At 37.9% G+C, this 25,827-nt stretch overlaps 1 pseudogene; it reads left to right on the plus strand.

Annotated features, from left to right (window-relative positions):
* Positions 1–1,260: 1,260 nt before the first annotated feature.
* On the plus strand, positions 1,261–23,162 carry LOC114009010 (sulfotransferase 6B1-like; annotated as a pseudogene).
* Positions 23,163–25,827: the final 2,665 nt, after the last annotated feature.

Below are 25,827 nucleotides of genomic sequence, written 5' to 3' on the forward strand. Positions count from 1 at the left end.
ATCAATGCCCTTTTTTTTTTTGAGTTTCATATATAATATAGCAGGTTAAAAAAATAATTGGTACTTTTTATAGTATGACTTGAAAAAATAGTATCTATCTCTTTTGGTTCTGGTTGTTTCTTTCCACAGAATCTAAATGCAATGTCATAGGAGGAGGTCTGCTGTAAAAACATGTCTTTTTCGTTGGTGTGTTCATTGTAATTATGGCTGGCAACGAGAAGGTTTAGGAAATCTTGATTTCTCTACCTCCCTTACTTGGAGAAGATTTGGAAATGTACTCTGCGAATAAAACGATTTTTTAAAAAAATATAGCTTGTGGAGTCTCCTTATTTTCGAGAAGTGAGTGGGTGACGCCATTCCCTTTCTATGTCTGCGTTATCTTGTATCCATAATCAGTTTTTTTTCCTTATTGATGAAGTCATGCTATTTAGTATGGGAAATATTTTAGAAATAAAAAAATATGATTGGTATGAATATAATGTAAGAACATTCTAAGTACCTCTTATGGAAATGGAAGAAACTATCTGTTGGGCAAAGTAGAAAGGAAATTGAGTATTTGTTTAATATGATTAATATACATGACCCTGCTTTTTTCAGTGATAAGATTGTTTCTTTTTGTAATAAGTCAGTATTAGTATGTGTGTCATGGAGACAGTTTAATAAATACTGGACAAGATGCAAAAGATTTAGATTCCCCTTCTGCTTATGTGGGTGACTTTGAAAAGCCCAAGTGTACCTTCTTGTCTGAATTATTTAGATAATTGCTCCGAACTCCCATTTCCCTTGGGCTTTACTGGCCCAGTTCTGCCAGACACATTCTCAGAGGGAGTGATATCAGGAAAAGTGACCTTGGTCTGTCTTTTTTGGTACATTTCTTCTCAGAAATTGATCAAGATACTTTGTCCATATCTCCTTATTAATTATCTGACATCATTCTCACATAACATAACCTTTTGGGCTACAGCTATTTTAGGAAAGGACGTCCTATTACCTAATGGAAAATTTGCATGGTGTTTAGCCAAATCATTTGGAGGAAAAGAAGAAAAGGCAGAGCTCACGTATAAATGTGGGTTATCCTAAGCTAGTCTCAGAGCATATGAGGAAAACAGATTTAACTTTTAACCAACTATCACTAAGTCAATAAATATGTAGAGATTTTACTGAGTCCTGCTGTTCTACTTTATTTTAGTTTAGGCTTTCAAAACCAGGTATTAAGAATCTAAAGACATTAATTACTTATGAATTACCCCTAAAGCTAAAATGAAAATAATGGTAAGTCATCGACTGTATTTTTGCTTGAAAATGTATTAGTTTTAGTATGCAGTTAGATTCTTGGTGGTATGAAGAATTACAGATGTAAGGTGATTAATTTATAATACATATTCAGCTTTTTTTATTTTGAAAATATGGAAAAATGAGCCCTTTGTTCATTATTTTCTACAAATAAAGGGAAAGTTATTTCATTACTCCAGGAGTGAATGTTTCTGGGCATGGATGTAAAAAAAAATCAGCCTCAATATTTGTGAATTGTTTTCGTGATCAACAAAGTAGTCGATAGATTAAAAGGCATTCCAAAAAGCTGGGCCTGTAGTACTGCAGTTTAGCTCTGTACATAGGGATCCAAATACCACATGGCCGACTGTGGTTCAGATCCCAGCCCTGGAGGCTTGAAAGCATGCCTAGCACATGCACACGTGTCCAGGATCCTGGTGGGATGGAGCAATGGAGGAAAAAGAGTTCAAGCATGACCAGGGCCCACTCCGGATGTTTCTACTCTCTCTCTTTCTCTTTCACATTTATTTACTTGCCCTCCGGAATCAAAGAAAAAGAAAGAAGGAAAAGAAGAAGAAAGAAAGAAAAAGAGAAAGAGTGAGAGTGAGAGAGAGAGAAAGGACCCCATGCCAGTGAAATTAACATTAAACTCTTTACCCTATCTTCTGGAACATACATTCTTAATAGGAATGATATCATTCTATAATGTTCTTAAATCAGACAAATGTTGGCTCTAGGGACCAAAATAATTCTTACACATTACAATAATAAGGGGACAATGTCTTAAAAATTTCCTTGGGAGTTGTGATGGGAGATAATAAAAAAAATGTTTGAGAAAAATTGGTCTAGAATTGACTGTCTTACACAAAGTTGTTATGACCTAACAGACACTCATTAAGAGGACTGTCCAAGAAACAGCGTCTTTAAAGGTTGGAGTACCGTCTAACAAGATGTAGTATATGTTTACATAGTGACCAATTTCTCCCATTGTATGTTTGGATAATATTCAGAATATTTGAATTTGGGAACTGAGGAATGGAAGTAAGAGTGACTTACTTTATTGTGCTTTTATTATTTTTTAATTCAAAATATTTTCTACTTCCCTTGTGATTCTTGTTTTTTCATTTGCAGAGGGCACATGTACTTACTAGAAAGAAAGAGAGAAGAAAGAGAAAGTAAGAAGGTACCTCACATGGGAAATGATCACACCACAACCCCTTCTCCTCCATTTCTACCTCTGTATAAGGTTTTGGATATGGAGGCACATGTGTCAAGCATGTTTTTCAAGCCACTGGGTCCAGGACTGTGCAGTCAGCCATGAGGGATCCAGCCGCCTTAGCCACCAGGTCATTGGCGGGCCAAATTCTTCCTTAAATGATGTCCTATTTAGTATATTTAAAAATTTCCAAATATATGGGGGGTTTTCTAGGTTTTTTTTCTCTTTATAATTTTATTTTGACATGATCAGGGAATATACTATATATGACTTTTCATTTTTTTCATTATTAAGACTTACTTTATGACCCAGCTTCCATGAGTACTTTAAAAGGACATACATTCTGCAGTTCTTAGCAATAGTGTACTAAAAATGTTTATTAGCTCAAGTATGTCCTTACTAATAATTTAGCTGTTTGTGCTGTCAATTACAAAAAAAAAAAATAAGTGTTAAAGCCTCATAAGTATGCTATGTCCATTTCTTCCGTTAGTTCTATAACTTTTAGCTTTATGTACTTTGAAATCCCCTTATAAGTTACATGCATTAAATAGTCTGACTCCAGGACAACCTCCTGTGTGTGATCCTTCATACCTAGCAACAATTACAAGACTTTGCCTGGCAGACCAAAAGAGGAGAACCTGTCCACTAACCTTGTTAAATAGCAAAATTCATTGTAATTTTCCAGAGTGACTTGTAGTCAAGGATTTAACCTTTGAGATAGCACTGCTCATAGCACGTCTACATTCCTAATTCAGCACTTCCACATGGAGGCCTTGGTATCAGGAGCCTTGACCAAGACAGTGTTCTCCACCTCGACACAAGCCTTTCCACTTTTTTTTTTTTTTTTTTGGAGAGATTTTCACTGTAGGGCGCGTGCGCTAGCCAGAGAGACAGAGAGAGACATAGAGACAGAAAGCAAGAAATCACCCCCCGGGGGGATGGTCACGCCGCAATCCCTTCTCCTCCAGTCTCTTCTCGGGATCTTGGGCACGCACGCACACGCGCCCGGCGTGAGTTTTAAGCCACCGGGTCCAGGACACAAACCGTGGTTGACTACGTGGGAGTCCAGCGACATAGCCATTACGCTAACTGCTGGTTCCCAAGCCTTTCCACTTTTGACCTGAGAGGGAAGAAGCAGGAGCCTTCTGCTTCAGGCTCCCTGGTAGTAGAATAATACTCTCATCTGCACTAGATACACCAACTCTCACCTGCTACCATTCCATGGGGAAAATGAAACTGTGAGGATCTGGTGCCTCTCTTTGACTCTTGTTTGCAATATCTTAGTAAGTAAGGAAAGCCACGATTGTTACTTTCAATTTAACTCATCTGCTAGGCTTTAAATAATGATTTACCCCTTACAGCTCATGTGTTAACAATTTGGTCCTCAGTGTAATAGTTTTGGGAGGTGGGGTCTAGTAGGTAAAGTAGTGATGCCTAATGGGCAGTGATTGGTTCAGGGAGACATCCTGGTCATGAATCGATTAGTGATGTCTCACAGGCCCAGGGAATTCTAGCTTTCGTGAGAAGGGGTTAGTTCTCACCAGAGCAGTTTGTTATGAAAGCAAGATGGCCACCTCCAGGACGCTCTCTGCACGTGCCCACCAGCCTTTCTGCTTCTGCTGGCCATATCATGATATAGCTGACCTGATGAGAGCACCACACCTTTGGAATTTCTAGCCACCAAATCGTGAGTCAAATAAACCTTTGTTCTTTGTAAGTCACACTGTCAGGTATTTCTGTAAACACATGAGAGTAGACTAAGATGTTGTCCTAACTGACCATTTTAAAACCTGATTGTTTGAGATACATATTTAAGATTGTGATATTTATTAATGAATTTATAATTTTATTATTATTTTTTAGAGGCTTTTGCTATAGGGCGTGTGCGCTTGCCAGAAAGACAGAGAGAGACAGAGAGAAAGAAAGAGAGAAATCACTCCCCAGGGGGGATGGCCACACTACAATCCCTTCTCCTCCATTCTCTTCTTGGGATCTTGGGCACACACACACACACGCCCAGTGTGAGTTTAAGCCACCGGGTCTGGGATGCAAACCACGGTCGACTACGTGGGAGTCCAGCGACATAGCCATTACACTAACTGCTGGCCCCATTGTTATTAATTCTTATCGCATATACAATGCAAATATTATAAAATAAATATCAAAATAACTATTGGGTTGCCAGAAAAGTCATAGTACATTTTTGGATAGAGAAACACGTCATGACTTTTCCAACAGCCCAATGTATACATTCAAGGGGGAAGTTTAGAGATAGACTGTACACAAGCAATGACAACTGTCTTATGTGGTGAGCTCGAATAGAGGAAGGAACTGGGTATATCATGAGGAGATAGAGAGAGTTGAGCAACTTGACCAGGGGTTGAGAACCTAAAAGACAGTTTAAGATGGAGATGCATGCAAGATAAGTAGGAATAATGTATGGAAAGGGTTACATGAATCTGAACTGGAGAAAGGATTTTGAGTAAATGATAGCTTAGATGACTACTTCAAGCTGAAGAAACAGAACGTACAGTTTTTACATTGCTTCATGCTCTTGAAAATGTGATTTTACCTATGAAATGAATTACCATCTCAAGTGTTTCAACAGGTTTCAATGGGTGTCAGGAGACAATAATTATTTATAATAAAATGAATGTGTTCATTGTTTTTATAGCATGCTAATTTTCTATATTCATTTCATCAAGACTGACATTTAATTAAAATTTCATTTAATTTTATTTTTGTATAAAGGCACTCGCCAGGTTGCAAAAAGTCATTGAGAACATTCCCAACACTAGAATTATTCTAAAATTTCCTATTGAATTGGAAGACATTTCTAAACTTGAAGAGCTAAAACTGTATTGTAAGCTAAGATTAATTCCAATTCATTTGAATTATGGCATGCTACCCATATTAATCAAATGCAAGGGAAGGTAAGTTTGAGGATTAAGGGTGGAGGTTCAGGAATCTTACAAAATAGGGCTTAGAGTTTCGATCTGTCACATGGCTTGAAAGTGGCAGAGGGGCAGCCATAGTGGTGGAGTGGTAACAATGTTTTGTGGTACTAAGGACACAGGGCAAGGTTCTGAGTTTGCTTTGTGAAGTGTCCCTGAGCATGCTGGGCTGGGGATCCTGGCTGACTGAGACTGGGGCTAGAAAGCAGCATGAAGGCATAGTTAGGGGTCTCTCTCTCTCTCTCATGGAAGATATAAATAAATGTAATACATGAAAGAAAGTGGCTGTGTAAATGCAACTTATATTTTATACCTCATTTTTGCAAGGAATTATACAGGAAAATAAGTAAATATTTACATAAAACACGACAGCATACTTATCTAGGCCATTTTAAAAATGCACACACTATTACTATAAAAAAATGAATGGTTATTTAAAAGAATATTTTGTTTTCGTATTTTTCTTATTTAATTTTTTTCCCCATGGAGAAATGTTTATGGAATAATGTTAAGTATAAACCGTATTTTCCATGTACTTCAGGCCCAGTCCGATGAACTAGTAGTTAATGGAATCAGATCCTACAATTAGAATTTGAATCATAGCTTAAAAAACATGCTGGGCCCATGCTCGTGCATGCCCAAACCCCAGCAGAGTGGAGAGCTGGAGAAGGGATTGCGGCATGGCCATGCCCCATCGGAGAGTGCTTCCTCTTCTTTTTCCTCTCTCCGTCTCTTTTTGGTGAGCACATATGCCCTCTGGCGATTACAAAAAGAAGAAGAAAATTCACATGTATGGACTAATCTCAATTTAGTTAAAAATATACGTACATAAAAAAAGACTAGATGTAACTATATTAACATGCCAAGTGATTTTTGTTTTCATGGTATGACATTAAGGTCAAAGTTGATTTTCTTTTGAGACATATGTATAAATTGTTTTGATTAGAAAATTTTAAAAAGAGATTAATGCCTTTGTCAAGGTAACACAACTTACATGGGACAACAGTATTAAGTTGCCAGTAATTAAGCCAAATTCAAACAAGGTAGTCATACTCTAAACTTAAAAACAAGGGACCAGCAGATAGCATAATGGTTACGTTGCTGGACTCCCACATGGCCAACCATGATTTGAGTTCCAGACCTGGAGGCTTGAAACTTAGCTGGGCATGTCTGCCTATATGCCGAAAATCCTGAGGGGAGAATGGAGAAGGCATTGTACCATTGCCATCCCCCCAGGGAGTGATTTCTTGCTTTCTGTCTCTCTGGTGAGTGCACGCACCCTACAGAAAAAAATCTCTCTTAAGGAAAAAAAAAAAGAAAAGTTACCAGTCAAATATACATAAAGCAAAGAAGATCGTGTGATTATAACTCCAAGACCACAATGCCTCTGTGCACACCATCTACTCTTCTGCCCAAATGAAAGTACTCTCAACCAACCAGCAGCAAAATGCCATAGTTTTGCCTTTCTCCTGTAACGAAATTGGTCGTGGAGTTCTGTGAATCTGCTCCAGAAGCCTAGGGCAGTTAGAAAAACCTAATATGCTGACTTTCTCTACAATTATCCCTTGGGATAGGGAGAGGATGTTGGAGTGGTGACGCTTTATTCCCATACATTGTGGCCTTTACGTATTTCCAGGTAAAGAGGAGCAGGTGCTACTCATGTGGGCCCGCATGATACCTGGACTATGATCATGATACAGAAAGATGGCTATTACAAATGACTCGACAGGGTCAGTAGTGTGGTGGTTAAGGCAGACAGAGCCCACATGGCCAACTGCACAGTTCGAGTCCTGGACCTGATGGCTTGAACAATACTAGGCATGAATGTTTGCACGTCCAGAATTCCGAGAGAAGAATAGAGGAGAAGTAATTGCAGTGTGGCCATTCCCCCTTTGGGGATACTTTCGCACTTTTTCTTTCTGTCTCCCACCCCTCCCCCCCGCCACCCCATGAGAGCAAGTGATATATATAGCAAAATGTAAAAAATTAAAAAAGGACTAAGCAAACACTTTGTTCCCTAAATAAAATGTGACTATATTGTGCCAGTTAAAAAGTGAGTAGAACATCTGGTACTTTCACAATTTTGACAGCGATGGAAAATACTCCTGATTTTTCAGCTTCTCACATTGGTTTTCCATTGGTTTCTATTGTTCTGTATGCTTCCCTATTCTAACCCTCATGGCATTGCATTGTGAGAGCACATTTATGCCTGTCTCCCTCGTCTGTCTTGCTTTCCACCACCGTCATTAGACCTGGAACACTGCCCACCACTACCTGGTATACAGTGGGTACAGTAAAAACTTATTGATTCATGGGAATTGGCAGAGTATCTCAGATTCCTTTAATTTTGGGATTAAATTGTAGGAAAAAATTCTAAAACACTAATTAATTAATTTTTTAATTGACAGAGGGTATATGTATGAGAGAGAGAGAGAGAGAGAGAAAGAGAGAGAGAGAAGGCATCCCTTAAGGGAACATGGTCACATTGCAGTCCTCTTTTCTCAGTTTCTCTGTCCCTTCAGGATTTGGGGTACACACACTCACATGGCCAGTGTTCTTGTCCCTGGACTGGAATTCAAGTTCCTGTTGACCATGATTGATCCAGTCCCAATGCACAGCACTTAAACACTATTCTATGGCAGTGCGATATTATTCTTCCTATAGATAAGAATAGACAATTTGTAAGAGTCAATTTTGTAACAGTAAGAAAGTAATTTTGTCCTACAAATGAATGAAGTTCTTCTCATGTCTGTCCCTAAACAGCAGGACCAAATTGAGCCTAGAGATTTTAAGGTATGTTTGGTGGACTGGTAACATCAGCATCATCTGAGAGTGCGATAGAAATGCAGGATACCAGGCCTCATTTTGGACCTCCTGCATCAAATACGCATTTCAGCAAGATCCTCTGATGATTCTTATGTATGTTAAGTTTTGAGAGACAATGGTGTCATCTGTTTAATTATCAGCTGAAGCTGCAAAACAAATTGTGACTTTCACAGGTAAATTTAGCTGCTATTTCTTTTCTTTTCAGGAAATATTTTTCATTGCAGTTATTTCTATCTGAGAATAAATTTGTTTTTTTGTTTGTTTGTTTTGTTTAGATTTTTTTCCATCAGGTGCATGGGAGAGCAACAGAGAGACAGAGAGAGGGAACGTGAGAAGTCATTCATGGGGTAGGGGACTCGGGGGCGGGGGGCTGTGGTGGTCACACTACAATCCCTTCTCTGCTATTCTCCTTTTGGGATTTTGGGCACACACACACACACACACACACACACACACACACACACACACAGGAACAGATTATCTACCATTAGAAATCCAAAAGTTACAGCTGTTTTTCTATTTTACTTCTCAAGTGATAACCCAAATCTTCTCTGCACTGAAAGTATGTTTTTAGAGTTGTTTCTAAGAGAAGATTGTAAGTATGACAATGATTTATATTCATTCAGCATACAGTGAAATTTCTTGCTCAAAATGAAAGCATTTTCCAACAGTTTAAATGGATCCTGGCTGCCTATTCAAAAAAACATGTTAAATAGATTATTCTTTTATTTCTTCTAAAGAAATTCTTTCACACTTTGCTTATTTACAGTCTTTTTAGTACATTTTAGTGATTATGTATTGAGCTGGTGTTAATGTTTTCAAAATAGAGATTAATTCTGTACAGGTGACTTTTTACATTTTTTTTCATGAACCATGGGTCTTCCCAGTGAGATAATTATGCATTGATTGGAGTGCAAAGAAATCTAACTGAAACTGAACAGGTAGCCTGAAACATACCTTCTGTATATCTGCATAAAAAGTAAAACACAATTAAATAAAATAACACAGATAAGGACATATAATGTGCACACACACACACACACAAGTTCCCCCAAACAAATAAGCAAACTATGAAACAATTGATTTGAAGAAAATGAACAGAAATTAACTTATCCCGAAAATACCACAACACAATGCGAATTGATTGAGTTATGGAGCACACGTTGGCACTGCGACCATACAGGACCTCTGAATTTATTCCTTTCCTTCTGACTCAGTGGTGTCTGAAGTACTTAAAAAAAGCATTTTGGGAACCAGCAGGCACCATCTGTGGTTACTTCACTGGACTTCCGTGTGGTCAACACTGATCCTGTGTGGCCAACACTAATTCGTGGCCTCTCTCTGTCTCTCAGACAAGTGCACAGGCCCTATAGCAAAAAATTCTCTCTAAAAAATAAAATAAAATACAAAATATTTTGAATTTCCAAGCCTTTCATTAAACAAAAATAATATACCAAGACATTGCAGAATTTAGGAGAGATGTGATTTAGAAATGAAGCATACCCAGAGAACTCTCTTAATAGGCTTAGAGGAGATCTTAATTGCTAATTTTGCTATTTTACCGGCAGTATTATACACTTACCTTGTTAATTTCAGAGAGGTCATAGCAAGTATAACTTTAATAAGAGGACATTGATAACTCACCAGTCAGCTGCATTGCTTCTTTCACTCTGTTTTCTTTAGGAGAATATGCTGTGTTCACAGGATTTTAACACATTTAGTGAAATCAGAAAGTTTCAGGTAAAGTTTATCTCATAAAAATACCCACCTGATGTTCGAATCCCCTCTACAACATCCTCAAGGGTAGTGTAGGCTTACCTTGAACATCTTAACCCTGATAGCAGATTCACCACTCCTCAACATTCCATCTTGGAACTGCTAAAGATGTTAAAAAAACAAAAAAAATTCTTGCGATTTAGTGTGTGCTTACCATGTGACGCAGACACTTAGCTAAGTGCTATGCAAACATCATCTCATTTTATCTTCACTAGAACGCTGTGAAGTAGATGTTATTATCCTATTTTATAAGCGAGAAAAATGCAAACCTTGGGAGCCAAATTACTTATCCATAGATGCATAACTACCAAGGAGCAGGGCTAAGATTTAAATTCCAGTGGCAGAACCAAAATCTTTGTTCTTACCACTGTGTCGAAATCCATCCAGTTCCTCCCCCTCCAAAAAGAAAATCTTCCTGGTTATTAATTCCACTGTCACATGATAGCCTTTTAAATATTTGAAGACAGCATACTTCACTCTGCCTCACTTCCATTTTTGGAGTAAGCAGAGCTTAAATATATAAATTATTTTTTAGAAACAGATCTTGAGTTTGCTTTTCCTCGAGAAGAGTAATGCTGGTTTTGTCTTCCACCATTGGATGCTAGGGTTCACCACCCCTCTCTCACTGCTGAATAAACTCTAATTTGGCTTCGTCTCTGTAAATGTGCAGTACCCAAATGCAAGGCTCACTATGGGCATAGACATGGCCTGAGCAGGCTCGAGTAGAGCAAGCCTAGTCCTGCTCTTCTTCTAGAGATTATTTCCCAGTGGATACAGCCTTAAAAATGGCAGCCAGACAGAGTGAAGCTTACTAGCTTTTGCTGAGCATCCACCTTTAGTACCACCACCAAAGGAATCACAGTAGACTACCTAGGAGGGGCAGAGTATCACTGGGAAGAATATTCCAGGTGATACTCCTTTACTTTCATAGGAGAATGAATTTCAGTAGCAACTGAATTTTACTTTAAGTATTTTGTGTCTGGGTGATTCAACCTGGACAAACCTTGCCGCCACCAGGAGTAGTCACTAAATCATTAGATGACGTTTCCTATTTATAAGATGGAGTTTTTTCTGTGTCTGGGTGTTTATATGTATGTGGCTTTGTTTCAGGGATGTTGTTCAATGAATTCTTGAGGGAAGGGTTATTTTTCTTGCAAATGATAGCATGATATAGTAGAAAGGACAGGTGACAGAGAAAACTTGACATCAAGTCCTGACTACAATTTATTTCCTGTGTGACTTTGCACAAGTATTTTAACCATTCTGAGACCTACACTCCTAACATAAAACAGGAAAAATAAAATTACCTAGTTACCTTTTCATAGGATTATTAAGAGGTTCAAGTCAAGAAATAACTCTAATATGTTGTCAAAATCTGCTCACTTATTATTCTAGACACAGAAGACTATAAATAATTTTACTTTAGGATACAAATTTTGCAGGCAGGTATTTATCTAAAGAAGTGATTTTATGTCTGAGATACATAATATTGTGTACTCATCTCCAAACAGAAACAGAGATATGAGTTACATAGTTATAGGACATAACATTACAATAAAAAGATATAGCTAGGTAGACATTTATCTAATCATATCATTAACTATTCATATAGTATATAATTACGCTTAATATTTTCAAATTAAACAATCACTATAAACTGTGTTCTGGCAAAAACCTGACAGATTATCTCAGTAAATTTAATATTTTATCATTTAACTCCTTTTTTCCCCTATAGCTACTTCTGCAATCTTACATTAATATTCTGTATTTCCTAGATCACTTTTTACTAAAGAGTTTTGCTTTCCTGTAAAACAATTATACAGAGTACTTTCTAGAAAGTAGAAATTAAGATGCTCATTATAAGAGAGGGGCAGAAGGTTTGCAGAAAGTGTGGAAGTCTTGAAAGAGCTGATGTGAAGAATACCCTGTTTAATGTAGGTAAGTGGTTTGTTAGGCGGCCTTGGAGCCCTTAAGGTTGTAACAAATGAACTCCCGGTGGTACACAGACAGAGCTGCACACATTTCTCCAGGAGGCACTCAGCGGCAACAGCAGAGAAGAAAAGAAGGTGAAGTGTTTTGATTCAATAATGGATTTTTTTTTTTTAAGGTAATGAAACTTAGCAATAACAGGGTAAGGAAGTTAAAACTTTTCGCAAGGAAACTGTTGAGGGGGTTAGCCAGGGGGAGGAAGTGAATATACAATAAAAAGGGACAAAAATGGTCAGAGTAGGGATTATAGAAGCTAGGCATTAAAATCACTCCAGCTGGGGACCAGCAGTTAGCATAATGGCTATGTTACTGGACTCTTATGTAGCCAACCACGGTTTGTGTCCCGGACCCAGTGGCTTAAACTCACGCCGGGCGCATGTGCGTGCGTGCCCAAGATCCTGAGAGGAGAATGGAGGAGAAGGGGTTGTGGCATGGCCATACCCCCCTGGGGGGTGATTTCTCGCTTTCTATCTCTCTGTCTCTCTCTGTCTTTCTGGCGAGCACCTGCGCCCTATAGCAAAAAATAAAATAAAATAAAAAAACAAAACACCTCTCCAAAAAAGAAAAAGAAAAAAATCACTCCAGCTGATGGTGGGCAAGACCTACAGTGACACAGAAGATTTTGATCTAAAATCAGTGTTTTCAGTAATTATAGAATAGACACTAGCAGGTTGATATGAGACCGAAATAAGAAGGATATATTTAAAGGACATGCATCTCAAAGAAGCCTAGTGTCAAAAGACAGACTCACACATTTAGCTTAAAGATCTTAATTGGCTTTATTCAGGAGTCTAGAATGCAGAAATCACTTCATTTCATAAAGTAGAGTAAGTACTCTGGTAAGCTGAGCAGAACAGTTCGGTTTCATAGACAGAAAAGCTAAAGAAAGCACAGAGAACAAAAAGTAGGTAGATCATTTCAAAGTTACTTTTCTCATAAGTGAGGAATACAGAAATAGAAAAACAGGAAAATAACCAATTGGTTCACATTACGTCACTTTAGGTCACTTTATGTTTTAAGGATTAAAGGTAGAGGAAACTACCTAATCATATCAATTGGACTGGGAAATTTGGTTGTTATTTCTCTTGTGAGTTCTCAGAAAGTCTCATAACAACTTAGTTTCTGTTTGGTGACATGGAACGTTAGCATGAGTGACCCCATTTGGTTTGGTCTGCAAGACTGGAAGTTAACAGGAGGGAGGAGTTCTGGAAATTTCTAGGAAGCAGTGAGATTTCTGACTCTCCCCGATCCACTTGAGTTGAGTGAGAATGAGCACCTCTTCAGTAGCATTCAGGGGAGGGTATTATATTGGATAAGAGAGGGAAGGCAATTTAAGCACATGTTTAGTCCAGCAGGTGGTGGGATAATTCTGTAATTAACTGAAGAGTGCAGAGAAAAGGATTTCCCAGAAAAGGAAGGTTTCAGATCTCCAGTTTAGAAGCTACATTTTCTTTAAAACCACAGGTCTACTAATGAATGACCTGGACAATGAGACTCTGACTTTAAAATGAGCAAAAACCATCATTTAAATCTTCTAACTCGTTTAAAAACCGTCTTTCAAGCATATTAACTCACTTTCCTATATTAGTAAGAAGGCATAGCAGACCGTTTCTTTACATTCTTCTTGGTGACTTAAGTCCTTTTAGACACCTGGCTCTCAAATCATTGGTTAGGCTATGCTCCAAAAATGTATTCATTAAGTCTGCTTTGAATCATGTGCAATATAATTTCTACTGAAAAACCGTAATGGACAGGTCAATTATACCTAACCATGGGGTGCATCACTCTCTCTATCCCTGCCCAGCCTCTGGCCACAGAAGCCTGGGCTATCCCGATTGTCTCCGGGGCTTCCCCTGGCACCGGTAGGCGGCGACATCGTCCAGGAGCACTGGCCGTGGCTGCAGGCTGGAGGTGGAGGTAGGTGGCCGGTTGTGAGCAGACTGGAGCACTGGTGACTAGTTACTTCCTAAACTTGCGTGAGAGAAAAATCAGTCTTCCACTAATTGTTTGTCTCTGGGAAAAGTTGGATCATTCTCAGAAAATGAACCCCTTTGTAACTGCTATGATAATCTGGAATATTTCGAGGAAGGAATGATGTGAGGGACTGAAACAGCCTGAGGCGGCTGATGAGAAGCGATCAGGGCAGCTTTTCTAAGCACCAGTCCTCTTTATGTGACCTTGTGGACTAGAAAATTGGGCTAACTCTAATGACACCACGGTCGTGTTAAAAGTCCATTATGGTTATATTCTTACCCTTTGTTTCCTCAAAGCTGAGGCCATACAAAATAAATAAAAATTAAAAAAAAAAAAAACCCCGCAGGTAGTTTAGAGTTAATTATATTCTAATTTATTCAAACCTTTAATGTTCAAAATGTCTAGCACGCTGTCTGGCAGACAGTAATGGCTTAATAAATGTTTATTCAATGAATCAAAAGTCAGCAGATCTTTTGGAAATCACTAGTAGAATAGCTCTTTTATGCTTGGGGGATTAGCTAGAATTTAAACTGGGTGATAAACTCACACAGAACCATGTTTATGTAGTATTTTAAATTATTAGGGTTTACTTTCAAACTAGTCAACCTCATGTGATGACGGGAAGTTGCTCACTTTTTATTTTTAGTCATCACTGCTGAAGAGGTTATTTTGCATGATAATATTTTACTCATAAGTGCTGGACGTTTTTTTTAAGACTGTCCTTGAACAACAATAAAGGGATAATATCAACCACAGATAAATTCCTAAGACTGTATTTTTCAGCCTTGAACTAAGAAAAGTGAAAATAATCATTTTTATTAAGAAATTTTTAAATGTTTTACACTAAAAACATGTAACGATGAAAAGCATGTCACTTACAGGAAGAAAATAATACAGTTTCGATGTTTCCCTAGTTTCCCGAAGAGCAAAAACGGTGGTCAGAACATAATTATTTGAAAGATGTGTATTTCTGATGCCATATTTCCTGATGACATAAGAATATTAGAAATAAGGAAAAAAAGTGAATAGGCTTAATAAGAGGCATGACCGTCTAGCTACATATCACAAAATTATATATCACTGAAACGGTAGTGAAAATAAACTCTTCTAAAGAAAATTCTTTCCCTCCAGAGTCTGATATGTCCGTGCCTTACTTTGACTACTTTGTAAAATGGAAAGAACTCAGGCACACAAAGCCATAATTACCACAATTCCCTTCACTTCCACTTGTTTCTGGATCCTGATTACATTATGTTCTAAGCCAGGAAGAGCATAAACATGATAAATACATTCTAATTCTACTCAACAAAGATATGAGAAAAAGTAAATCCTTCCTAATGTTTGACAATCAAAATTTAAACCAAATTAACTTTAAAAGGAAATTAATCAATGAATTCTGCTTTCTGGTTAATTTAGCGTTGGATATGAGTTTTGCTTGTTAAAAATTTACTTATTGTTCAAGATCTCTCTACAAAAGCATAAAGGAAATAAGTACTATCCTCAGTATAAATGTGAGTAACAGTGAAGTTAATAAGATTGCCTGGAAAATGTGCTTCAGTGAAATGAAAAATAATGCAGCCAGAGAAGTCTGTGGTCTAAACCGCACCATCTGTGCCCTCACAACCAACAGGAACATGGTGTTTAAGGAAGGTAAGCAGGAAGAGATAAGGCGCTTTGTCTGGGCTTTTATTTGGAAGTAAGTAGTTCCATTGTACTATGTTTAGCCTGTCATTTTATGTTCATATACCCCATATCTTTTAAAAAATGAATGAATGAATTTTAATTTTTTAGACAGCCAATCACTGTATATCATTACAGCATGCAAAATGAATTTTCTCAGCATGAGTAGATTGTATATTAGTCCAGTTAAAGATATTATCATACACATTATCATCAACAGATAATTTTCCCTTTCTGTGTCTCTTAACTGTTTTGCTTCGGTCTTTTCCCCCCGGGTCCCTTCCTCTTGCCCTCCCCCATTTTCCATATCTTGCACAATGCATGGCGCAGTGTCACCCCTTTAGTGACTGATTATTAAATGAAATTCTTTTTTATTTTTTGAGAGGTTTTTGCTATAGGGCGTGTGCGCTCGCCAGACAGACAGAGACAGACAGAGATATAGAAATCAAGAAATCCCCCCCCCAAGGGGAATGGCCAAGCTGCAATCCCTTCTCCTCCATTCTCCTCTCGGGATCTTGGGCACGCACGCACACGTGCCCGGTGTGAGTTTAAGCCACCGGGTCCGGGACTCGAACCGCGGTCGACTACATGGGAGTCTAGCGACATAGCCATTACACTATTCTAGAGTTGGAATTTCCATAGAACCAATAAAACTATTCAAAGAAATGTGTCTGAAGCATTGTGTATTTGCTAATAATTGACTCTGAATTATACAAACATGCATTCTTAGTTGCAGCCAGTCACACACAATCCTCTCCCTGCCCTGACTGCATGATGGAAGTTGTACAAGCCACCATTTCTCTCTGGGAGGGAGAAGAAACTCCTGAGCATGGAGGGTCATTTCCCCAAACTTAACGACCAGGTTAACTCACCCTCTAGAAGTGAGCAGTAGGGAGAAAAGCTGGAATTGTTACCTAACAGCATTCCTCTGAAGAGAAATACAAAAAAAATAAGGAAATACGTCTTTACTATAAATTCCTGAGATTTAAGTTAGAAGGAAGGAGTACATCTGAATATAGAATTGTTTTGAAGTCCATGTGAATTTTTATCCTGATCTATGGGGAGGGGGAAGATGTTTAATATAATTCACAAAGGCAAAGTGTTCTGCATTGGTGTATTTAGATTTCTTACTAGAAAACACGTATTTGTTACTTCTTTGGTCCAACAGAATTAATTCCCTGCAAAGTAAGCATGCGCCAACTCAGATAAACTAGATATTGTCTTAATTTTCCAAATCATGATTTTTCCTTTTGGCAGTTCATTTTTTCTTCCCTTATAGTTGCAAAACCAGGACTGGAAGGGAGGTGAAAATTCAGTTCAGAAAATATTTCCGTATAAACTATTATTTCTAGAAACTAAAATGTGAAAGGTGAATAAAATGCAGCCCTTTCTTTTGGAAGATTATGATCCAGACAGTAATATGATCCAGACAGTAATATAAGATGATAGCAGTTATACTAGTAGTATGAACAAATGTGAATAAGAACATAAATAAGGGAAGGAAGTACATTCTAGCAAGAGCAAATAGCAAGAGTCACTAGGGAATTATATGAAATTTCTTACAAAGAGCAAGTAGTCTCGTGTGCTAGAATGGTATGAGGGGGTGTCTTCAAAATTTGTGGAAAAATGCATGTTATGATAAAGCTATGTGTGAATTTTTTTTAAAGTTATAACAAAATAAACTTGTATTTTAATTCTACTTTTCCATGCTCCCATGTATATGATATGGGAAATGGAATGAGTGTGATAAAGATTGGTCCTAGAAAGCATAAACTTTGATAGATATTGTGAGGAGCTCTTCAACCTAATCCCTCAATTTGCTTATTGTTTTAAGAAGGGCCTGAGTTCAATCCATTGTCTAGTGGTTAAAGGGAACCATAGCAATCATGGCCAAACACAATTCCAGTACTGGCCCTGGTGCTTTGAGAAACGCACTGGGTGTGTGCATGTGCATGCCCCAAATCCCTTCAGGATAGAGAAGTGAGGGAGAGAGGTTGCTGCATGACCACACCCCACTGGGGTAGTGCTTTACTCTCCCCACCCCCCAGTGAGCACATGCACCCTCCGGCAATTCAAAAAAAGGTGGGGGGTGGGAGGAGTTAGGGGGTCGTTGACTGATAGGATCATACCTGTGTGCTAGAAAGCAACAGAGTCAGGCTAGAAAATTGTCTAGAAGAGGGTCAAAGTTGCTGTTCTAATAGTTCAGGTAGGAAACATTGAGGGTCATAACTGAAATAGTGAGAGTGGGATTGCTGTTGGCTGGAGTTCATCTTTGAAGTTATCTCAGAAGTCATCAGCAGGTCATGGGATCAGATAGACTTGTCAGGGCGAGTGGGAAGGGCTAGTGAACAAAGCGATGCAAGATGGAGCCCAAGAGACCCTAACAATAGTGGGAATGAAACAGCACAAGGGAGGCCAAAAGAAGTGACCAACCAGAATTAGGAGGAAAGCCAGGATTCAACATTTCAATTTGTTTATTATTCATGAATTCTGAGAGCAGTTTTTGTAGTTAGGGATGGAAGGCAGATGGAGGGATTTGAAGAGAAAGTAAAAAAATGGCAACTAAAGACTGGCTTTCCATGAGGTTTGAGACTGGAGGACAGGAGCAAGATGAGGTGGGAGGCTGAGGAGGAAACAGGATCAAGAAAAAGATTAGGAGGATTAGAGAGAGAAGATGAAGGGAAGAAAGAAAGAACTTAGAAAAATACACAGGAAGGGGCTGACTTTGGTTCGAGTCACGGACCTGGCAGCTTGCTTTCTCACGTTCCCTCTCTCTGTCTTTCTCTGCTCAGATTAAAGAATGATAATAATAATAAATGACTAAAATAATTTTTTTAAAAAAAAGAAAGAAAAATACACAGGAAGAAAGGCAAAATAAGCAAAGGGGAAAGAAAGAAGCAGAGATACAGAGACTGTATAGAAGACAGTGAGAAATACGGAAGTTCTGATGTGTAGAGGCACCTAGTATTACTGTAGACCTCTTTTATCATTGCTGTCCTTTGAAATTCTGATTAACAAAATAGTCAGTCTTCATCATGTTTTCCTACAAATTTGCTACAAATTTTACTCTGTCGGGAAGAGATTTAATCTCTGACCTGCAACTCTAGCAAAATTACATCAACATAATTGTAGCCAGCAACATTAATTTTAAGGCATTTAAGTTCTGTCTAATAAGTGTTTTCCTTGTGCTAGATTTAAGTGCAGGTTAGTGGTAGAGGTGGAAATGCCCTCCCTGATATGGTTACTAAAAGCGCCTGCTAGTAAACCTGGACTGCATGAGGAGTTAACACAAGGATGGGCCAATAGAGTCCATTCGTTTTACTCTTTCCATTTCTGTTACCCACATTTTACTGAAATGCCAAGCTCCTGAATACTTGTCCAAAGTCATTCAACTAGTAAATACTAGAGTCAAGATTGGAATCCAGACTGATTTATTTGAATCTTCCCATTTTCTCTTAGTCTATCCAAAAGGTTTTTCCATTTTGTTTTTCTTTTCAATAAGCTAGCTTAGTTTTCTTTTTTCTGTTTTTTTCCCCCCTCTGTTTTGTTCTTTTTTGTGCTAATGTTTATTATTTTCTTCTTCCTGATAAGTTTCAGCCTGTTTTTTTTTCTCTCTAGTTCTTTGAGGTGTAAAGTATTTTTTTTTTTAATTTCAGATCTTTCTTTACTGCAGGCATTTATTGCTATAAACTTCCTTCATAGTACTACTTTGGCTTCAACTCATAAGTTCAATCATGTTTTCATTTTTATTTGTCTCAAGATATTTTCTAATTTCTCTTTAATTTCCTCTTTGACCCATTGGTTGCCACTCTTAACTCTACTCAGCCATAATTTTCACTGTAGGTGTATCCATATTAACAAGGAAGGTGATCAAAGTATAACTTAAAGGAAGATATAATTATGTGATTTTTAAATGTATATATATATATACACACACACACACACACACACACACACACACACACATAAAGAAAAACATCTGGGGACAATGTATATTTCCTTAATTTTTAACTTATTTTTTTTTTTTAGAGAGAGATTTTTGCTGTAGGGCACATGCACTCACTGGAGAAACAGAGGCAGAAAATGAGAAACCACCCTTCAGGGCAAATGGCCATGCCACAATCCCTTCTCCCCCATTCTCTTCATGGGATTTTGGGCACGTATGCACATGTGCCTGGCATGAGTTTTAAGGCACTGGGACCGGGACATAAACCACAGCCAACTACACGGGAGTCCTGTGACGTACCCATCATGCCATCTGCTGGTCCCTAAGTTTTAAGTTCTTTTGCTTATTGTATTTTCTGTAAGCAACATAGATAACTAGTATGTTATTTTTTAAAGTAGTGGTTTTTTGTTTGTTTGTTTGTTTGTTTTAAAAGCAGAAGAATGTCAGATTGAAAGAACAAATCAGAAATAAGAAACACAAGTCAGGCTGAGTGAAAGAAGATAACTGGTTCAGTTGAATTAATACAGAAGCTGAAAAGAAAACTAGGAAGGGTGAAAAATATTAAGAAATAACATTAATACTGCTCTTTCTGGGCCAGGGACTTTGACCTCATGAAGTTGGCCTCGTGTCCTAGTTGGTATGTATAGAAGTAATGTCATTTCTTCACTCTGAGATCTTCCCTCTGCTATTACTCTTTTCCATTCCTCTTTGCTCCTTTTCCTTTTCTTTCTTTTTTTAGTTTTTTATTTTCTTCCATAAGAGAAAGAAGGCCAAGAGAGAAGGGGGAGGGGCAGGTGCCTTCACAAGGTCCTCCTACTGTGATCCACTCCCAGCCTAAGTCAGCCCATATTGGCATGCACAGAGAGGCCCGGGGATGTGATACTCGGACCCTCTTGTGTGTGTGTGTGTGTTTAACTGTGTTAATGCTGTACCACCAGTTAACCCTCTTAGTTCCTTTTTAAACTCAGTTTTTGGGATCGGGAATTAACACCACCCCAGATTCCTAGGTTGCAGTCTACTTCTTTACTGTAGCTGATATTGTCTGACATTCAATCAAGCTACAGATATTTATTGAGCACCCACTGGATGCTGACCAATCTGGATTATGTATTGCAGGATTACACAGAAACAATACATCTTAGTCCCTAACATGAAAGCGTTTATAAGCTAAATGGCAAAAAAAAAAAAAAAAAAAAAAGATAATAGACAACCATATAAGACAATCTTTAATGGAGAAAAAGGATGTATCACTGCCTTAAGTACATGTAGACCCCAGGGATAAAGACTGAAATGTCTAAAGACCATGCTGAGCAAGATCCAAGGGTAGGAGCTGGTGTAAGGTACATTACGGAGGTGAGGACAGTGCTGAGGAGTGGACCCTTGGCCAAGGCTGAGAAGGGCGATTTGTATGATCAGGAGAGGCCGATGGAGCATATGAACCAAATATCTTTTCTCCATTTCCAAACACCTTAGACTGAAGTTGAGGATGTCGCTTAAGTAACTTGGTGTTTATGTTTTCAGTTCTCTGCTGTCAATTTTGTAAAATAAGTTTCCTTAAAATGAGAGCAATTACCCCGACAGTATCTTAGCACAGCTTCTGCTATGGAAGAGCACAGTGGGGGAAATAAATGACACAACCTGTGTCCACCTTGTCTGCTTCATGTTCACATTAAGTTTAGGTGTGAAGCTGCTTTGCCTGCCATTGTAAAGCCTATGATATTTACATACTTAAAAATTGCTGTGTTGGCTCCATAGCCTGATGGGTAGAGCAACCATACCCTACATGGCAGAACTGCAGTTCAAGTCCTGGACCTGGCAGCTTGAGAAACATTCTGAGTACATGTGCGTGCACCCCCAAGATCCCCAAAGGAGGGGGAAATAGAGAAGAAATTGTGATGTGACCATTCCTCATAGAGGGTGCTTTCTCCTTTCCCTCTTTCTGACTCTGGTGAGTACAATCGGCCTCTAGCGATTAAAAAGAAAAAGTTCCCTCTTTTTAAGAAACAACTTTTTGGGACCAGCAGTTAGTGTAATGGCTATATTGCTGGACTCCCACGTAGTCGACTGTGGTTCAAATCCTGGACCTGGCAGCTTAAACACACATTGGGCACATGTGCGTGCGTGCCCAAGATCCTGAGAAGAGAATGGAGGAGAAAGGATTGCGGTGTGGCCATCCCCCCTGGGGGGTGATTTTTCGCTTTCTGTCTCTATATCTGTCTCTGTCTTTCCGGCGAGCGCATGCCCCCTATAGCAAAAAGCTCTCAAAAAAAAAAAAAAGAAAGAAAGAAAGAAAAAAAAAGAAACAACTTTTCAAACTGTATGAATTAATATGAAACCATTACAGAAAAAATTAGAAACAACAGATGAGAAAATGAAGAATAATACCTTATGATCTTATCACCAAGAGAAACCAAATGTTCACATTTAACATTTTATTATGAAGCTGACAGATTTCTCTTGTGGATACTATACATTTAAATTGGTTCTCATCCGATACATTTCCTTTCTTTCTAGGAGTGGTAGATGATTGGATAAACTATTTTACTTCAAAGCAGAAGCGAGTATTTGATGAACTATTCACAGAGAAAATGAAACACAAGGAACTGGCAAGACACTCTGAGGATTACTCTTAATATAAGTGGTAAATGAAACCAATTTTCATTTGATGCAAAGCAGTGCTTGGGGAAGATGTAAATATTTTTCCCAATGTGGGTAGCAGATATTTCAGTGAGGAACAGACACTTTATGAATATGTCAAAGTGTCGTGTGTGAGAGACTATTATTATCATATTCTGTGATAGCAGATAATTATCCGTAAAAGAAAGTAACAAAAATTTTGAATAGCTCAATCATATATGTCTTTTAGGATATTCAGTAAAGCAAGGAGATTACTTCTATTCAGAAAAGTGCATATTACTAAAGGTGTTCTTATAAACTGTAGTAATATATGAAAAAAGAAGTGGGGATTATCTAAAATAACAAATGTCTGAAAGAATTTACTTTCTGTCTATTTGGACAATTGTGATCGCTAGACAAACAATTTAATTCAACATTTCCTAGTAACTGTGTAGAAATAGTCTCCCTCGTCATACAATGACAAAACAATCTTACTAAAGGAGAAACACCTAATAGAAGAGATACCAAATAATCACATTCTAGTTATATTTGTGAGAATGAAGAATGAAAAGATAATCTTTTACAGTAACACTGTCTTGACATTCCAGTATTTTCTTTATCTTTAATCAAGTCAATTAAATTACAAAATTTCTTTTTATTTTCTATTTGGAAAAGTAGAATTTTCTTTGAATGATTCTTTACAATATTTTAATATGTATGCTTTCTCCTAGAAACATCCCCAATATTAATCCAATTTCAATAATAATAAATATTATTCAATAGCTTTAGCCTAAAGGACTTTGTAATAAAAATTAAGTGAGCTTATTGTAAGACTGTTAGCTAAATGATAATATTCAAATTACGTCTATTTGTTACATTTGGTAAAATGTCTGCATAAAAGCTTAATCAGATATTAAAATGGGATATTGTGTGTGATTCTGAGCTCGAAACTCAAAGAAATGGGTTGCATCAATCTGTCACACACTTTGATTTGTACCTTAATGTATTGTGAACTTTATTTTTAGTAACGGATATTTTGTGTTAAGTTTATCACAATTCAGTAAGAAATTGGAACTTCAAAAACCTTTTATGTGAAGAGAATCTTCAAAAAATTCATGAAGGGACCAGCAGGTGGCATAGTGGTTATATTGCTGGACTCTCACATGACCAAACACTGTTCGAGTCCTGGACCCAGTACCTTGAAAATCTCGCCTGGTGTGTGTGTGTGTGTGTGTGTGTTTGTGCGTGTTCCCAGAATCCTGGGAGAAGGTAAGAGAAGGGTTTTTAGTGTGACCATCCGCTCTGGGAGTAATTTCTCACCTTCCCTCTCACTATGTCTCTCTCTCTCCCTCTCTGTCCAGCTAGCCCACATGCCCTATGGAAAAAAATCTCTAAAAAATATAAGAGTTTGTGGAAAATGAGTATTATAACACAAAAAAACCTATGCATGAATTTCACATTTTTGGGCAACAAAATAAGCTCATTTTAATTTCATTTTATGTGAGATTTTTGAAGTCCTCTCATACACACACACACATATACACACACACACACAGAGAGAGAGAGAGAGAGAGAGAGAGAGGGAGGGAGGGAATTCAGACTTAATGCAATTGATTTTTCTTAAAAATGAACTTTTCAACCAATTCTGTAGTCGAGTGTTTAAGGGATGCAATCCCACATGCCTACCACAGTTTGAATTTTAGCTTCAGAGGCTTGAAAAACACACCAGACACATGCGCATACCCTAGATCTTGAAAAAAAAATAGAGAAATACAGAAGTGATTAGGCGTAACCAAGTCCCATTGGGGGCTGCCTTCTCCCTCTCTCTGTATCTCTGAAGAACTCATGTACCCTATGGCAATGAAAATAAATTTAACCTTCATAGATATTTACTCAGATATTTCCCCAAATAAATGAGGTTAGTAAATGAGAAAGGCAAACATGTATGATTTTGTTTAAGTCTCCATCTTCATGTTGGAGCCAAAATTACACATGATGGAGCTAAAATTGCACATGATGATATTCAAGGAATAACAAGACCATCAGAGTAAGGCAAAGAAGATCTAATGATTCTGGCAAATGAAGAAAATAGATTACAGTGTTGGAGGAACCAAGGCCTATGAACCTATATTTTCTCACAACATTAAAAATGATCATAGAAATAGAAAGAACCAGGCCAGCCCCATAGCACAGCGGTTTGGTGCTGTGCAGATGAAGATGGATTTCACATGACCAACTGGGATTTGAATCCTGGTCCCAACAGCTTCAAGCTGAGTTTCTGCAGTCATGTCCAGGATCCTGATGGGATAAAACTGTAGAAAAAGGGATTGCAGTATTCGTTGGGGGGTGCTTTCTTTCTTGGATATATGCACATGTGGTATCATGAATAAACATAAGCAAAGCTTTAAAGAAAAAAAAATAGAACTAAAGTAGGATTATATTTAAATTCTTTACAATATTTTAATATGTATGCTTTCTCCTAGAAACATCCCCAATATTAATCCAATTTCAATAATAATAAATATTATTCAATAGCTTTAGCCTAAAGGACTTTGTAATAAAAATTAAGTGAGCTTATTGTAAGACTGTTAGCTAAATGATAATATTCAAATTACGTCTATTTGTTACATTTGGTAAAATGTCTGCATAAAAGCTTAATCAGATATTAAAATGGGATATTGTGTGTGATTCTGAGCTCGAAACTCAAAGAAATGGGTTGCATCAATCGGTCACACACTTTGATTTGTACCTTAATGTATTGTGAACTTTATTTTTAGTAACGGATATTTTGTGTTAAGTTTATCCCAATTCAGTAAGAAATTGGAACTTCAAAAACCTTTTATGTGAAGAGAATCTTCAAAAAATTCATGAAGGGACCAGCAGGTGGCATAGTGGTTATATTGCTGGACTCTCACATGACCAAACACTGTTCGAGTCCTGGACCCAGTACCTTGAAAATCTCGCCTGGTGTGTGTGTGTGTGTGTGTGTGTTTGTGCGTGTTCCCAGAATCCTGGGAGAAGGTAAGAGAAGGGTTTTTAGTGTGACCATCCGCTCTGGGAGTAATTTCTCACCTTCCCTCTCACTATGTCTCTCTCTCTCCCTCTCTGTCCAGCTAGCCCACATGCCCTATGGAAAAAAATCTCTAAAAAATATAAGAGTTTGTGGAAAATGAGTATTATAACACAAAAAAACCTATGCATGAATTTCACATTTTTGGGCAACAAAATAAGCTCATTTTAATTTCATTTTATGTGAGATTTTTGAAGTCCTCTCATACACACACACACATATACACACACACACACAGAGAGAGAGAGAGAGAGAGAGGGAGGGAGGGAATTCAGACTTAATGCAATTGATTTTTCTTAAAAATGAACTTTTCAACCAATTCTGTAGTCGAGTGTTTAAGGGATGCAATCCCACATGCCTACCACAGTTTGAATTTTAGCTTCAGAGGCTTGAAAAACACACCAGACACATGCGCATACCCTAGATCTTGAAAAAAAAATAGAGAAATACAGAAGTGATTAGGCGTAACCAAGTCCCATTGGGGGCTGCCTTCTCCCTCTCTCTGTAT

Source organism: Tupaia chinensis, unplaced genomic scaffold (genome assembly GCF_000334495.1).
Source record: "Tupaia chinensis unplaced genomic scaffold, TupChi_1.0 Scaffold000434_1, whole genome shotgun sequence".
Taxonomy (NCBI): Eukaryota; Metazoa; Chordata; class Mammalia; order Scandentia; family Tupaiidae; genus Tupaia; species Tupaia belangeri.